Source organism: Rutidosis leptorrhynchoides, chromosome 8, assembly GCF_046630445.1.
Source record: "Rutidosis leptorrhynchoides isolate AG116_Rl617_1_P2 chromosome 8, CSIRO_AGI_Rlap_v1, whole genome shotgun sequence".
Lineage (NCBI taxonomy): Eukaryota > Viridiplantae > Streptophyta > Magnoliopsida > Asterales > Asteraceae > Rutidosis > Rutidosis leptorrhynchoides.
In genome coordinates this window covers 265,250,015-265,268,386 of record NC_092340.1, presented here as the reverse complement: position 1 = coordinate 265,268,386, position 18,372 = coordinate 265,250,015, and positions in this window count along the sequence as shown.

Here is an 18,372-nt window from a genome sequence, read left to right as displayed (position 1 = left end):
GAACTCTATTTTATGAATCTAAACAGAAAAAGTATAGGTTTATAGTCGGAAAAATAAGTTACAAGTCGTTTTTGTAAAGGTAGTCATTTCAGTCGAAAGAACGACGTCTAGATGACCATTTTAGAAAACATACTTCCACTTTGAGTTTAACCATAATTTTTGGATATAGTTTCATGTTCATAATAAAAATCATTTTCTCAGAATAACAACTTTTAAATCAAAGTTTATCATAATTTTTAATTAACTAACCCAAAACAGCCCGCGGTGTTACTACGACGGCGTAAATCCGGTTTTACGGTGTTTTTCGTGTCTCCAGGTTTTAAATCATTAAGTTAGCATATCATATAGATATAGAACATGTGTTTAGTTGATTTTAAAAGTCAAGTTAGAAGGATTAACTTTTGTTTGCGAACAAGTTTAGAATTAACTAAACTATGTTCTAGTGATTACAAGTTTAAACCTTCGAATAAGATAGCTTTATATGTATGAATCGAATGATGTTATGAACATCATTACTACCTTAAGTTCCTTGGATGAACCTACTGGAAAAGAGAAAAATGGATCTAGCTTCAATGGATCCTTGGATGGCTCAAAGTTCTTGAAGCAAAATCATGACACGAAAACAAGTTCAAGTAAGATCATCACTTGAAATAAGATTGTTATAGTTATAGAAATTGAACCAAAGTTTGAATATGATTATTACCTTGTATTAGAATGATAACCTACTATAAGAAACAAAGATTTCTTGAGGTTGGATGATCACCTTACAAGATTGGAAGTGAGCTAGCAAACTTGAAAGTATTCTTGATTTTATGAAACTAGAACTTTTGGAATTTATGAAGAACACTTAGAACTTGAAGATAGAACTTGAGAGAGTTCAATTAGATGAAGAAAATTGAAGAATGAAAGTGTTTGTAGGTGTTTTTGGTCGTTGGTGTATGGATTAGATATAAAGGATATGTAATTTTGTTTTCATGTAAATAAGTCATGAATGATTACTCATATTTTTGTAATCTTATGAGATATTTCATGCTAGTTGCCAAATGATGGTTCCCACATGTGTTAGGTGACTCACATGGGCTGCTAAGAGCTGATCATTGGAGTGTATATACCAATAGTACATACATCTAAAAGCTGTGTATTGTACGAGTACGAATACGGGTGCATACGAGTAGAATTGTTGATGAAACTGAACGAGAATGTAATTGTAAGCATTTTTGTTAAGTAGAAGTATTTTGATAAGTGTATTGAAGTCTTTCAAAAGTGTATAAATACATATTAAAACACTACATGTATATACATTTTAACTGAGTCGTTAAGTCATCGTTAGTCGTTACATGTAAGTGTTGTTTTGAAACCTTTAGGTTAACGATCTTGTTAAATGTTGTTAACCCAATGTTTATAATATCAAAAGAGATTTTAAATTATTATATTATCATGATATTATGATGTACGAATATCTCTTAATATGATATATATACATTAAATGTCGTTACAACGATAAACGTTACATATATGTCTCGTTTCAAAATCATTAAGTTAGTAGTCTTGTTTTTACATATGTAGTTCATTGTTAATATAATTAATGATATGTTTACTTATCATAATATCATGTTAACTATATATATAACCATATATATGTCATCATATAGTTTTTTTTACAAGTTTTAACGTTCGTGAATCACCGGTCAACTTGGGTGGCCAATTGTCTATATGAAACATATTTCAATTAATCAAGTCTTAACAAGTTTGATTGCTTAACATGTTGGAAACATTTAATCATGTAAATATCAATCTCAATTAATATATATAAACATGGAAAAGTTCGGGTCACTACAACCCCCAAGGTGAAAAGCTGGGACGAATAAATCCACGGTCCGATAATTCTGGAAACTGATTTTGTAATTCTTACATTTCTGAAGGTGCAAGTCTATATGGGGATCAGGCTACAGGTGCAGCTCCTGGTATGAGATCAATCTGGAATTCTACACATCTGTGTGGAGGTAGCCCCGGTAATTCTTCTGGAAATACTCCGGGATATTCTCTTACAACCGGCATGTCATCAATGCTTCTTTCTTCAGTATCGATCTTCTTTACGTGTGCCAGAATAGCATAACAACCTTTTCTTATAAGTTTCTGAGCCTTCATACAGCTGATAAGGTTCATCTTCGAGTTGCTCTTCTCCCCATAAATCATTAATGACGTTTCATCCTTTCGAGGGATGCGGATCGCTTTCTCAGCGCAAACAACTTCCACTCTTGTTTTGGACATCCAGTCCATGCCAACGATTACGTCAAAACTTCCTAATTCTACGGGTATCAAATCGATTTTGAAGGTTTCACCAGCGAGATTTATTTCGCAACCATGGCAAATTTTATCGGCTTTTATCAGTTTACCATTAGCTAATTCAATAGTATATTTATCGTCTAGAGGCAATAATGCACATTTTAGTTTAGAACTAAAGTCTTTACACATATAACTTCTATCAGCACATGTATCAAACATAATAGAAGGTAGTTGATTATTAACGGTAAACGTACCCGTGACAAGATTAGGATCCTCACGTGCTTCACTGGTACTAACATTAAATGCCCTCCCACGTGCGGGTTCTTTGTTCTTCTCCTTATCAGGGCATTAATTTATAAAGTGACCAGACTTCCCGCATCCAAAACATTTCTTGACATCAGTCGGTTTTATCTTTACTTCAGAAACGGTGGCATAACAATCTTTCGCCACATGTCCTTTCTTGTTGCACTTATCACAGACCACTTGGCAATAACCTGCATGATTTGTGTAACATCTTTTGCAGAACGGATGGGGTCCCTTATAGTTTGTACTAGCAGTTGCCCCATCTTGTTTACCTTTAAAAGTTTCTTGCTTCTTCAGGTGAGTACTTTTGCCCTTATAGTCTTCCCATTTTCTCTTTCCTTCAGTTGTCTTGACTTCGATAATTGGTGCCTTAATCGAACTCTCTATGATCTGGTCCATGAGTTGGTGTGCCATTGTCATGGCTTCCTGCATCGTATTCAGTTTGGTCGATGTAACATTTTCTTTGATATTGATCGATAAACCGTCAATATACATTTCTATCTTTCGTTTCTCGTTTGGCACCAATTCGGGACACAACAAGGCTAGTTCCATGAAACACTTTTCATAGTTATTGAGATTCGTGCCGATAACCTTCAGATTACGTAACTCAGATTCCATTTTTCTGATCTCGTTTCGAGGACAGTACTCCTCGATTAGCATCTTTTTCAGTTCTTCCCAAGAGATATTATATGCTGTATCTATTCCTTCTGCTTTAGCATAATTGTTCCACCAAGTAAGTGCACCGTCTTGCAACGTGCACGAAGAATACTTTGACTTGTCTCCGTTCGCACAATTACTGATTTTAAAAACGGACTCCATCTTTTCAAACCATCGGGTTAGACTGACTGGTCCCTCGGTCCCACTAAACGTCTGTGATTTGCATCCTTAAAAAGTTTTGTAAGAGCATCCATTTCGTAAGTTTGTGTTCACAGCTGCTGCTTTGGCTGCTGCTTCGGCTGCTGTTTTTGCTGTCTCGGCTGCAGCAATTCTTTCATTCACACGTTTCTCGACTAGTTCCTCAAACTCAGCATCTGACATTTGAGACATGTTTCTTCAATAAACACAACAGAGATAATTTAATCATATAGAATATTATAGGTAAAATGAGTTGTCAATAGTTAATCGTAGCTTATTAATAATATGAACCAATTATTATAAAAGCCTTTTCTTCTTATTAGCATTTTTTAATTATTTCTAGGGTATTACCTACCCGTTAAGTTCATACATAATAGCTAGTACAAGGAATTAACTACTAAAATCCAAATAATATTCCACTATGAAAAATTATAGCGAATTACTACGTTATTATGTAATAATAATAATAAGAAGTCGTAATAATACAAATAATCATTCCATGCATTTATTATTAATAAACCAAAATAATACAATACCATACAATACCGATATTTTACATACGCTTATACTATATAACAAGATAGAGTAGCACACATAAGCAATAGAATAGTGCATGGAAGATTTATGGTTGCGAGGTCGTTTATTTAGAACTATCAGAAACTTCTTCCCATTTGGTCCTCTCTGCCAATTGTTTGTGTGTGCATGGTCCGACAGATATTCTAGCAGTGTATTTAATTTTTGGTTGGGGTTTTGAGGTGCCCGGTGCCTCAATGGGTTTACTATGGTAAGGGTGGTGATGAACCGAATGGTCCTGTTCCTTTTTAAAAATTAAGGACTTTTTATTATTGTGGTTGTTTTTATTATCTATAGCAAGTTGGAATTTCTTCTTAGTGACTTCTTTTATTTCATTAGCGAAATCCTCCTCCTCACTGATCTCGTCTGATGAAGAACTGTCTAAGTCATGTGTAGGAGCATATGATGACGAACTGTCTGAATCATGTGTACAAGAATATGTACCGGTGGTCATGAACCGAAATCTGCCAGGCGTAATCTTCACAACCAGCCCGTCGGCGGTGTATCTGGCCCAATGTCCATGTTCATTTAGAAATGGACGATCCTCATTTATTCTAGGGATCATGGGTCCATGCCAACGATACTGTGGCTCCGGAAAACTAGAGTTGGGTGGAGCTGGAACCTCCTCTGGATTTACCGGGAGTTGAGATTCCCCGGCTAACACAATTTCTTCTTTAATAGGTATTGGAACGCCCTTTTCAGTTGTGGATAGAATAGATTCAGTGTCCGATTCTGAGTCGTACAAAATGATAGGATTAGAAGAAGTCATCTATCACATAATTGAAACAACAATTACGTTAGCATATAAATATATCATATATAGTGTTTTTGAAAAAATGATAAGCAAACATCAGTAAAAACAGATATGGTCATAGTCCAGACTCACTAATGCATCCTAACAATTACCAGTTAAACACACAAATATAATTTCTGGTTCTCTATGACCTCAAGCTCGGATACCAACTGTAACGACCCGTCAAAATCGCTATTGACGCGGCACGTTAATTATTGATTCCACAGTGAGGTTTTGACCTCTATATGATATGTTTTGATAAAATATTGCATTCATTAAAATAAGTGACTTTCTAAACATAGAAAGTTATAAACATGTGGGTGAGTATTTACGTATAAGCAAATCCCCAAAATACATAAGTTTTTATCATACAGTTTGACATCACAGTCAAATTATTTATTACACAACGCAGTTTTATTTCGAATGCAATAAACTTTATACAAAGCATGAGAGACTCCATGCAGGCAACAAGCACATCACAGCGGAAGCAGTCTAAGGACCTGAGAATAAAACATGCTAAAAAGTCAACACGAATGTTGGTGAGTTATAGGTTTAATTGCTCGAGTCATAAATATATATGAAGATAGACCACAAGATTTCATCAAAATTTTATCAATAGATTCTACGTAACAGAGCACCCTGGTAACTAAACTTTAACGTTATAATGATAATTACCCCATTCGTTTTAATACATGCAAACCAACGTGTCATAAACTCAAATAACATACGTCCGTTAAAAGGCTAGCGCTCTAGCTCGGACGGGGATGTCAAGCCCTATGGATCCATATACAATTATTCGCGCCCACCAGTCCATATCCTATGTACTGGCAGCTACTAGTTACCAAAGCTAAGGGATTTTTGGTTTAACTTAGTGTAGAATTTAGTATGTACTTGTGTCTTATTGCGTTTAAAATAAATTGCATGTATTCTCTGCTCAAAAATATTTAAAGTATTTAAAAAGGATCTATAAACTCACTGTTCAATATTGAGACTCAATATTATAGGCAAATTGCGTAGACGTAATGATGGTAGACGACTGTATGGTTGATCTTGGATTCAAGAACAATACCCCGAACAATACCCAATATTTTCTTAGTTTAAAACGGTTTGAAACCCGAATTAAAAACACCCTCGTATATACTTTATTAATATTAAATTTAAATTAAAATTAAAATTATAATTATAAATATAAATTTAAATTACAGAAGAAGATAAGAAAGAGTGTGTTGATACGAGCAGAAAACTGGCATATTTATTGTACTTTTTCATTTCGTGTAGCTCATGCGATCGCATGAGTTTTCAGTGTTTTTGCCATACGATCGCATGGCCGCCTGATCCGCTTTTGTTTGCTAGTTCATCGACATCAAATAGTATTTTACTGTAGCAAATAGTAGTAGCACTGTAGCAAAGGCGGTTTCACTGTAGCAAATAGTGTTTTACTGTAGCAAAGTCGGGTTCACTGTAGCAAATAGTGTTTTACTGTAGCAAAGTCGTTTTTATTGTAGGAAAGTTGTTTTCACTGTAGCACTGTAGCAAAGTCGGTTTCACTGTAGCAAATAGTGTTTTACTGCAGCAAAGTCAGTTTCACTGTAGCAAATAGTGTTTTACTGTAGCAAAGTCATTTTTACTGTAGGAAAGTCTTTTTTTTTACTTGTACATCTTATAATATATATATATATATATATATATATATATATATATATATATATATATATATATATATATATATATATATATAATTGTTCATGAATCGTCGAGAGTAGTCAAAGGTAATTGAATATATAAAACAGTTCTAAAATTTTGAGACTCAATCTAACAGACTTTGTTTAACGTGTCAAAATAATAAATCGTATAGAGAATTGGTTTAAATAAGTCTAAATTTTTTGGGTCATCACATTTTTGGTGGAAATAGTTTTATCATTTGTGTCCATAAAATCATAAATTCATTACAAAGACTTTGTTGTTCTTAAATTAATTAATGATAAATACTTGCAGTAACATTATTTGTGTGATCCATGATGGACTTCATAATTCAAAATGAAAAGAAAGATGGGTTACTAGTTGCAGAGAAAAAAGCAAAACAATTTATACCACTTGTATAAAAACTTATACATAATGTAGAAAATATTGTACATGGCTTATTATATACGTAATAATTTTCATTTTATAAGATGAGTGGAGTAGATTTGCATTGGGAATTTACAAAAGAAGGCTGTAAAAAAACTGACAAAAAGTAAAGAATTGGAAGTCATATAATTAACTTTTATTAAAATACGGGCTTTTTGGTCCAAATCAAAGTTGACCTTGGTCCAAACCACATAACCCACCCTCTTTTCATTACCCATATTGTCAATTATATCGTCCTTTTAAAAAGATTTGAAGAGTGTCCTTTTGATCTCTTCAGCTACAAACTTGGGCCTATGCTTCTTCTCTTTTTGGGACAATACAACTTTTGTCACTTTTTCTAGTGAGTTGTGTACCTCAACAGTTTTATGCACTTTTAAGGGTGTTTAAAAATGTGTTAACGGTAATATTGACATTTTCCTCGCTTACCTCCGGTGGGCACTCTTATTTGTTTTCAAGAGCCGAAGAGTCTTTTTGGGTAGAGGCTTTTTGTTCTTCCATCGCTTTAAAGGAAAGCTGCAGAAAAAAGTTATACTCGACAATGGCCTCGTCATTCACAATCTCAATTTTATCAATATAATTTACTTCTTCAACCCATAAGTCACTAACAGAAATATTGGTGACATTTGTTGTGACCATCTTGGTAATGGGTCCTGGACTATAAACTTCAATTAAGGCGAACACAACATCGAAACGCTTAAGATTATGTGAATTGCTATTAATATGAAGGGCTCTTCTGTAGTGACCCGAACTTTTCCGAACCTTTCTATGATTATATGTTTAATGAAAACTATATTTACATGATTAAATGTTTCCAACATGTTAAGCAATCAAACTTGTTAAGACTTGGTTAATTGAAACGGAAATTTTGTAAACGTCTGATTACCCAGTTTGACCAATGATTCACGAACGCTATAAGTTGTATATGACATGATGATACATAAATAAATAAATATATATGTTTAACATGATATAATGATCATCAAGTATCTCATTAAAAATAGTAACAATAAGTTATATACTTAAAAAGGAGAATATTGACGTATGAAACTCGAAACGATACATATAACAATTATCGTTATGACCACGTCTTACTAAATATATATGAAGCATATTAATACATTGTTATATTATATATAACATGATAATATGATAATTAAATATATCATTAAGCGTATTAACAATGAACTACATAAGTAAAAACAAGACTACTAACTTAAGGATTTCGAAACGAGACATATATGTAACGATTATCGTTGTAACGACATTTAAATGTATATATCATATTAAGATATATTAATATATCATAATATCATGATAATATAATAATTTAAAATCTCATTTGATATTATAAACTTTGGGTTAACAACATTTAACAAGATCGTTAACCTAAAGGTCTCAAAACAACACTTACACGTAACGACTAACGATGACTTAACGACTCAGTTAAAATGTATATACATGTAGTGTTTTAATATGTATTCGTACACTTTTGAAAGACTTCAAGACACTTATCAAAATACTTCTACTTAAAAAAAAAACTTACAATTACATCCTCGATCAGTTTCATCAACAATTCTACTCGTATGCACCCGTATTCGTACTCGTACAATACACAGCTTTTAGATGTATGTATTATTGGTATATACACTCCAATGATCAGCTCTTAGCAGCCCATGTGAGTCACCTAACACATGTGGGAACCATCATTTGGCAACTAGCATGAAATATCTCATAAAATTACAAAAATATGAGTAATCATTCATGACTTATTTACATGAAAACAAAATTACATATCCTTTATATCTAATCCATACACCAACGACCAAAAACACCTACAAACACTTTCATTCTTCAATTTTCTTCATCTAATTGATCTCTCTCAAGTTCTAACTTCAAGTTCTAAGTGTTCTTCATAAATTCTACAAGTTCTAGTTGCATAAAATCAAGAATACTTTCAAGTTTGCTAGCTCACTTCCAATCTTGTAAGTTGATCATCCAACCTCAAGAAATCTTTATTTCTTACAGTAGGTTATCATTCTAATACAAGGTAATAATCATATTCAAACTTTGGTTCAATTTCTATAACTATAACAATCTTATTTCAAGTGATAATCTTACTTGAACTTGTTTTCGTGTCATGATTCTGCTTCAAGAACTTCGAGCCATCCAAGGATCCGTTGAAGCTAGATCCATTTTCATATTTTCCAGTAGGTTTATCCAAGGAATTTAAGGTATTAATGATGTTCATAACATCATTCGATTCATACATAAAAAGCTATCATATTCGAAGTGGTAAACTAGTAATCACTAGAACATAGTTTAGTTAATTCTAAACTTGTTCGCAAATAAAGTTAATCCTTCTAACTACACTTTTAAAATCAACTATACACATGATCTATATCTATATGATATGCTAACTTAATGATTTAAAATCCGGAAACACGATAAACACCATAAAACCGGATTTACGCCGTCGTAGTTACAACCGGGGGCTGTTTTGGTTTGGATAATTAAAAACTATGAAAATCTTTGATTTAAAAGCTATACTTCTGGGAAAATGATTTTTCTTATGAACATGAAACCATATCCAAAAATCATGGTTAAACTCAAAGTGAAAGTATGTTTTTCAAAACAGTCATCAAGATGTCGTTCTTTCGACGGAAATGACTACCTCTTTCAAAAACGACTTGTAACTTGTATTTCCAACTATAAACCTATACCTTTTATGTTTAGTTTCATAAATTCAAGTTCAATACGAAACCGTGGCCGCTTAAATCACTCAAAACGGATTAGAAACGAAGAAATGGCGAGCAAAACAAAATTGGTAAAAACTACTCATTTTAGCTACGTGAAAATTGGTAACAAATCTATTCCAACCATAACTTAATCAACTTGTATTGTATATTATGTAATCTTGAGATACCATAGACACGTATACAATGTTTCGACCTATCATGTCAACACATCTATATATATTTCGGAACAACCATAGACACTCTATATGTGAATGTTGGAGTTAGCTATACAGGGTTGTGGTTGATTCCAAAATATATATAGTTTGAGTTGTGATCAATACTGAGATATGTATACACTGGGTCGTGGATTGATTCAAGATAATATATATCAATTTATTTCTGTACATCTAACTGTGGACAACTAGTTGTAGGTTACTAACGAGGACAGCTGACTTAATAAACTTAAAACATCAAAATGTATTAAAAGTGTTGTAAATATATTTTGAACATACTTTGATATATATGTACATATTTTTTATAGGTTCGTGAATCGACCAGTGGCCAAGTCTTACTTCCCGACGAAGTAAAAAATCTGTGAAAGTGAGTTATAGTCCCACTTTTAAAATCTAATATTTTTGGGATGAGAATACATACAGGTTTTATAAATGATTTATAAAATAGACACAAGTACGTGAAACTACATTCTATGGTTGAATTATCGAAATCGAATATGCCCCTTTTTATTAAGTCTGTTAATCTAAGAATTAGAGAACATACACCCTAATTGATGCGAATCCTAAAGATATATCTATTGGGCCTAACAAACCCCATCCAAAGTACCGGATGCTTTAGTACTTCGAAATTTATATCATATCCGAAGGGCGTCCCGGAATGATGGGGATATTCTTAAATATTCATCTTGTTATTGTTGGTTACCAGGTGTTCACCATATGAATGATTTTTATCTCTATGTATGGGATGTGTATTGAAATATGAAATCTTGTGGTCTATTATTATGATTTGATAATATATAGGTTAAACCTATAACTCACCAACATTTTTGTTGACGTTTTAAGCATGTTTATTCTCAGGTGATTATTAAGAGCTTCCGCTATCGCATACTTAAATAAGGATGAGATTTGGAGTCCATGCTTGTATGATATTGTGTAAAAACTGCATTCAAGAAACTTATTTCGTTGTAACATATTTGTATTGTAAACCATTATGTAATGGTCGTGTGTAAACAGGATATTTTAGATTATCATTATTTGATAATCTACGTAAAGCTTTTTAAACCTTTATTGATGAAATAAAGGTTATGGTTTGTTTTAAAATGAATGCAGTCTTTGAAAAACGTCTCATATAGAGGTCAAAACCTCGCAACGAAATCAATTAATATGGAACGTTTTTAATCAATAAGAACGGGACATTTCAGTTGGTATCCGAGCGTTGGTCTTAGAGAACCAGAATTTTGCATTAGTGTGTCTTATCGAGTTTGTTAGGATGCATTAGTGAGTCTGGATTTCGACCGTGTTTACTTGAAAAATGATTGCTTAACAAATTTTGTTGGAAACTATATATTTTTAACATGTGAATATTATGTGATATATTAATCTCTTAACGTGTTTGATATTATATGATAGATGTCTACCTCTAGAACAAGTCCCATTGACTCACCTAATAATAATGAAGAGTCAAATGTAAATTGTAATGATTCGTGGATTGATTCACAAATTCCCGAAGAGGAACCGGAAGAAGAGTCGGAACTGGAAGAAGAATCAGAACCGGAAGAAGAATCGGAACCGGAAGAAGAAATAGAACCAGTGGGGGAAATAATAAAATGGTTAAGTAGAAGAAAATCCTCAACCAACCGACCAAAGTTAATTATGGTCAATGGTGTTTCCGCCAAGGAAGCAAAGTATTGGGAGGATTACCAATTCTCCGATGAATCGGATCCCGACAAGGATTCCAATGATGTTATAGAAATTACCCCAACACAATTTAATAAGGCAAAATAGAACAATAAGTGAAAGGTCATAAAAATAGAGAAATTTGATTCCAAACCCGATGAACTTTATATGTATCGTCAACACCCGTATTTCTTAAGTTGTGACAATAACCCGGGAACCTCTAAACCACCAGGTTTTTCTAAACCAATGTGGATAATGACGGATCGTATTAGGGGAACATCATATATCTCTAGAAACTTGGTAAAACGAACCAAAGCCGAAGAAGAAGAAACGAGCGAGTCGGAATAAGATAGTTGTATTCGTGTGGTGTAATATATGTAATATAGTGTGCTTATGCTTTATGATATATGTAAAAATTGCTTGTATTAATAAGTATTTTTTTTTTATGAATCTAACTCTTGTCTATTTTACAGTATAAAAACACAAAATGGATAGACAACTCAATATTTTAAGAGACCTACCCGGAGACATGATTGATGAAATCTTGTCTAGAGTCGGTCAGAATTCCTTGGCACAACTATTTAAGGCGAGATCAGTTTGTAAGACATTCGAAGAACTTTCCAAGAATGCCTTGGTTTATAAAAGGCTTTCGTTCGAAAGATGGGGGATATCACATTGGGAAATCCATAAGTTACGATGTGTTTACTTTGACGCATATATTGCGGGGAACCCAAATGCTATTTTACGCAACGGGTTAAGAAATTATTTTGACTCAATATATCCGAATATAGGACTTCGTGATTTAGAAAAAGCGGCTAACATGCAACATAAAGAAGCATGTTATGCTTACGGGTTAGTAATGTTCGCTTCTCACCAAAGTGAGAACAAGAACATCGGGCTACAACTATTAAACAAAACGTTTCCACAAGTGACGGAGTCGGTAATTGGGGTAAGAAATGAGGTTTTTAGATTGTTACAGGACTGTTGGACATTACGTAACCCTCGTCCCTTTGACGACGTTACAAAACGCTGTCTTATCAACGGCCATAACGGTTATGTTCCACAAGACCAAGGATGGGAAGTAGTCCTAGTAAAACCAGTATGCATGACTTGTTTCTGGACGTATGAATTACGTGTCTTTATTGCCTTTGCTGAACGACTTGTGTACTAGCTAGAATTATCTTCACAACCATCTTGTATCAAATTTATTGTGTGCTATATTTCATGCTATATGTAAAATAAGCGGTATTGTAAGTTTGTAAAATATTGTGTAAAAGTTTGAACGCGAAATATTATTATAATCAGTTTTTCATATAGAATTGTAGTAGTTGAATTGCATATTAGCTACTAAGTATGAACTTAACGGGTAGGTACTACCCGAATTTAAACTTATAAAACGCTAATATGATGAAAAAGCTTTTATAAATGAGTTCATATTATGCTACGAGATACTATTGACTACTATTAATATTCTGTATGATTAACTTGTTTCATTTGACTATTTTGAAGGAAATGGCACCAACTACTCGACACACCTTGAATATAAGCGAAGAGGAATTTCGTGTCTTTCTTGCTTCAAACATAGCCGCAATACAGGCTGCTCTACATACCAACAATAACCTTGGATCTAGCAGTATAGAAAATCGTGTAGGATGCACCTACAAAGAATTCACTGCCTGCAAACCTTTGGAATTTGATGGAACCGAAGGACCGATCGGATTGAAATTGTGGACCGAGAAGGTCGAATCAGTGTTTGCCATAAGTAAGTGTACTGAAGAGGACAAAGTGAAGTACGCTACGCATACCCTCACAGGTACTGCGTTAACATGGTGGAATACCTATCTAGAGCAAGTGGGACAAGATAATGCTTACACACTACCGTGGTCAGCATTCAAGCACTTGATGAACGAGAAGTACCGTCCCAGAACCGAGGTCAATAAGCTCAAGACAGAACTTAGAGGGTTACGAACCCAAGATTTTGATATTACCACGTATGAAAGACGATTCACAGAATTGTGCCTATTGTGTCCGGGAGCGTTCGAAGATGAGGAAGAGAAGATCGACGCGTTTGTGAAAGGATTACCGGAAAGAATCCAAGAAGATATAAGTTCACATGAGCCCACCTCCATACAACAGGCATGTAGAATGACTCACAAACTAGTGAACCAGATTGAGGAAAGAATTAAAGAACAGGCGGCTGAAGAGGCCAATGTGAAGCAAGTCAAAAGAAAGTGGGAGAAAAACGGTGATAAGAATCACCAATACAACAACAACAGCAATTACAACAATAATCGCAACAACTATCCCAACAATCGCAACATCAATCGCAACTACAACAAACGGCCCAACAACAACAACAACAACAACAACAACAACAACAACTACAACAATCATCCCAACAACAATAACAACCGCAACAACAACAATAATCAGAAGCAGCTATGCCAAAGATGTGAAAAGTATCACTCGGGGTTCTGCACCAAATTTTGCAACAAGTGTAAAAGAAATGGTCATAGCGCAGCGAAGTGTGAGGTCTACGGACCATGGGTTAACAGAACGAAAGGAACAAATGGTGTCGGAACGAGTAATGGTGGAGCAAGTATTGTCGAAGCAAGTTATGCCAATGTAGTTTGTTATAAATGTGGAAAACCGGGCCACATTATTAGAAATTGCCCAAACCAGGAGAACACGAATGGACAAGGCCGCGGAAGAGTTTTCAATATTAATGCGGCAGAGGCACAGGAAGACCCGGAGCTTGTTACGGGTACGTTTCTTATTGACAATAAATCTGCTTACGTTTTATTTGATTCGGGTGCGGATATAAGCTATATGAGTAGAGATTTTTGTGCTAAATTAAGTTGTCCATTGACGCCGTTAGATAGTAAATTTTTACTCGAATTAGCAAACGGTAAATTAATTTCATCAGATTATATATGCCGGAATCGAGAAATTAAACTGGGTAGTGAAATATTTAAGATTGATTTGATACCAGTAGAGTTAGGGAGTTTTGATGTAATAGTTGGCATGGACTGGCTGAAGAAGGTGAAAGCAGAGATCGTATGTTATAAAAATGCAATTCGCATTGTACGAGAAGAAGGAGAACCCTTAATGGTGTACGGAGAAAAGGGCAACACGAAGCTACATCTTATTAGTAATTTGAAGGCACAAAAACTAATAAGAAAAGGTTGCTATGCTGTTCTAGCACATGTCGAGAAAGTACAAACTGAAGAAAAGAGCATCAATGATGTTTTTGTCGTAAAAGAATTTCCCGATGTATTTCCGAAAGAATTACCGGGACTACCTCCACATCGATCTGTTGAATTTCAAATAGATCTTGTACCAGGAGCTGCACCAATAGCTCATGCTCCTTACAGACTCGCACTCAGCGAGATGAAAGAACTGCAAAGCCAACTGCAAGAACTATTAGAACGTGGTTTCATTTGACCAAGCACATCACCATGGGGAGCTCCTGTTTTGTTTGTCAAGAAGAAAGATGGTACATTTAGGTTGTGTATTGACTACAGAGAGTTGAACAAACTTACCATCAAAAACCGTTATCCACTACCGAGAATTGACGACTTATTTGATCAACTACAAGGCTCGTCGGTTTATTCGAAGATCGATTTACGTTCTGGTTATCATTAAATGCGAGTAAAGGAGGATGATATTCCAAAAACTGCTTTTAGGACGCGTTATGGTCATTACGAGTTTATGGTTATGCCGTTTGGATTGACTAACGCACCAGCTGTGTTCATAGACCTTATGAACCGAGTGTGTGGGCCATATCTTGACAAGTTTGTCATTGTTTTCATCGATGACATACTTATTTACTCAAAGAATGATCAAGAGCACTAAGAACATTTGAGAAAAGTGCTAGAAGTATTGAGGAAAGAAAAACTGTACGCTAAGTTTTCAAAGTGTGCATTTTGGTTGGAAGAAGTTCAATTCCTCGGTCACATAGTGAACAAAGAAGGTATCCAGGTAGACCCGGCAAAGATCGAAACCGTTGAAAAGTGGGAAACCCCAAAAACTCCGAAGCATATACGTCAATTTTTAGGATTGGCTGGTTACTACAGAAGATTCATCCAAGATTTCTCCAAAATAGCAAAACCCTTGACTGCATTAACGCATAAAGGGAAGAAATTTGAATGGAAGGATGAACAAGAGAAGGCGTTTCAGTTATTGAAGAAAAAGCTAACTACGGCACCTATATTGTCATTGCCTGAAGGGAATGATGATTTTGTGATATATTGTGACGCCTCAAAGCAAGGTCTCGGTTGTGCAATAATGCAACGAACGAAGTTAATTGCTTATGCTTCTAGACAATTGAAGATTCACGAGAAAAATTATACGACGCATGATTTGGAATTAGGCGCGGTTGTTTTTGCATTAAAGACTTGGAGGCACTACTTATATGGGGTCAAAAGTATTATATATACCGACCACAAAAGTTTTCAACACATATTTAATCAGAAACAATTGAACATGAGGCAGCGTAGGTGGATTGAATTGTTGAATGATTATAACTTTGAGATTCGTTACCACCCGGGGAAGGCAAATGTGGTAGCCGATGCCTTGAGTAGAAAGGACAGAGAACCCATTCGAGTAAAATCTATGAATATAATGATTCACAATAACCTTACTACTCAAATAAAGGAGGCGCAACAAGGAGTTTTAAAAGAGGGAAATTTAAAGAATGAAATACCCAAAGGATCGGAGAAGCATCTTAATATTCGGGAAGACGGAACTCGGTATAGGGCTGAAAGGATTTGGGTACCAAAATTTGGAGATATGAGAGAAATGGTGCTTAGAGAAGCTCATAAACCAGATACTCAATACATCCTGGAATGGGGAAGATATACAAGGATCTCAAGAAACATTTTTGGTAGCCAGGTATGAAAGCCGATGTTACTAAATACGCAGGGGAATGTTTGACGTGTTCTAAGGTCAAAGCGGAGCATCAGAAACCATCAGGTCTACTTCAACAACCCGAAATCCCGGAATGGAAATGGGAAAACATTACCATGGATTTCATCACTAAATTGCCAAGGACTGCAAGTAGTTTTGATACTATTTGGGTAATAGTTGATCGTCTCACTAAATCAGCACACTTCCTGCCAATAAGAGAAGATGACAAGATGGAGAAGTTAGCACGACTGTATTTGAAGGAAGTCATCTCCAGACATGGAATACCAATCTCTATTATCTCTGATAGGGATGGCAGATTTATTTCAAGATTATGGCAGACATTACAGCAAGCATTAGGAACTCGTCTAGACATGAGTACTACCTATCATCCACAAACTGATGGGCAAAGTGAAAGGACGATACAAACGCTTGAATACATGCTACGAGCATGTGTTATTGATTTCGAAAACAGTTGGGATCGACATCTACCATTAGCAGAATTTTCCTACAACAGTAGCTACCATTCAAGCATTGAGATGGCTCCGTTTGAAGCACTTTATGGTAGAAAGTGCAGGTCTCTGATTTGTTGGAGTGAAGTGGGGGATAGACAGATTACGGGTCCGGAGATAAAACAAGAAACTACTGAGAAGATCATCCAAATTCAACAACAGTTGAAAACCGCCGAAAGTCGACAAAAGAGCTACGCCGACATTAAAAGAAAAGATATAGAATTTGAAATTGGAGAGATGGTCATGCTTAAGGTTGCACCTTGGAAAGGTGTTGTTCGATTTGGTAAATGAGGGAAATTAAATCCAAGGTATATTGGACCATTCAAGATTATTGATCGTGTCGGACCAGTAGCTTACCGACTTGAGTTACCTCAACAACTCGCGGCTGTACATAACACTTTCCACGTCTCGAATTTGAAGAAATGTTTTTCTAAAGAAGATCTCACTATTCCGTTGGACAAAATCCAAATCAATGAAAAACTTCAATTCATTGAAGAACCCGTTGAAATAATGGATCGTGAGGTTAAGAGACTTAAACAAAACAAGATATCGATTGTTAAGGTTTGATGGAATGCTCGTAGAGGACCCGAGTTCACCTGGGAATGAGAAGATCAGATGAAGAAGAAGTACCCGCACTTATTTCCAGAAGATGAGCCAACACCTCCAATCGCTTAAAATTTCGGGACGAAATTTATTTAACGGGTAGGTACTGTAGTGACCCGAACTTTTCCGAACCTTTCTATGATTATATGTTTAATGAAAACTATATTTATATAATTAAATGTTTCCAACATGTTAAGCAATCAAACTTGTTAAGACTTGGTTAATTGAAACGAAAATTTTGTAAACGTCTGATTATCCTGTTTGACCAATGATTCACGAACGCTATAAGTTGTATATGACATGATGATACATAAATAAATAAATATATATGTTTAACATGATATAATGATCATCAAGTATCTCATTAAAAATAGTAACAATAAGTTATATACTTAAAAAGGAGACTATTGACGTATGAAACTCGAAACGATACATATAACGATTATCGTTATAACCACGTCTTACTAAATATATATGAAGCATATTAATACATTGTTATATTATATATAACATGATAATATGATAATTAAATATATCATTAAGTGTATTAACAATGAACTACATAAGTAAAAACAAGACTACTAACTTAAGGATTTCGAAACGAGACATATATGTAACGATTATCGTTGTAACGACATTTAAATGTATATATCATATTAAGATATATTAATATATTAATATATCATAATATCATGAAAATATAATAATTTAAAATCTCATTTGATATTATAAACTTTGGGTTAACAACATTTAACAAGATCGTTAACCTA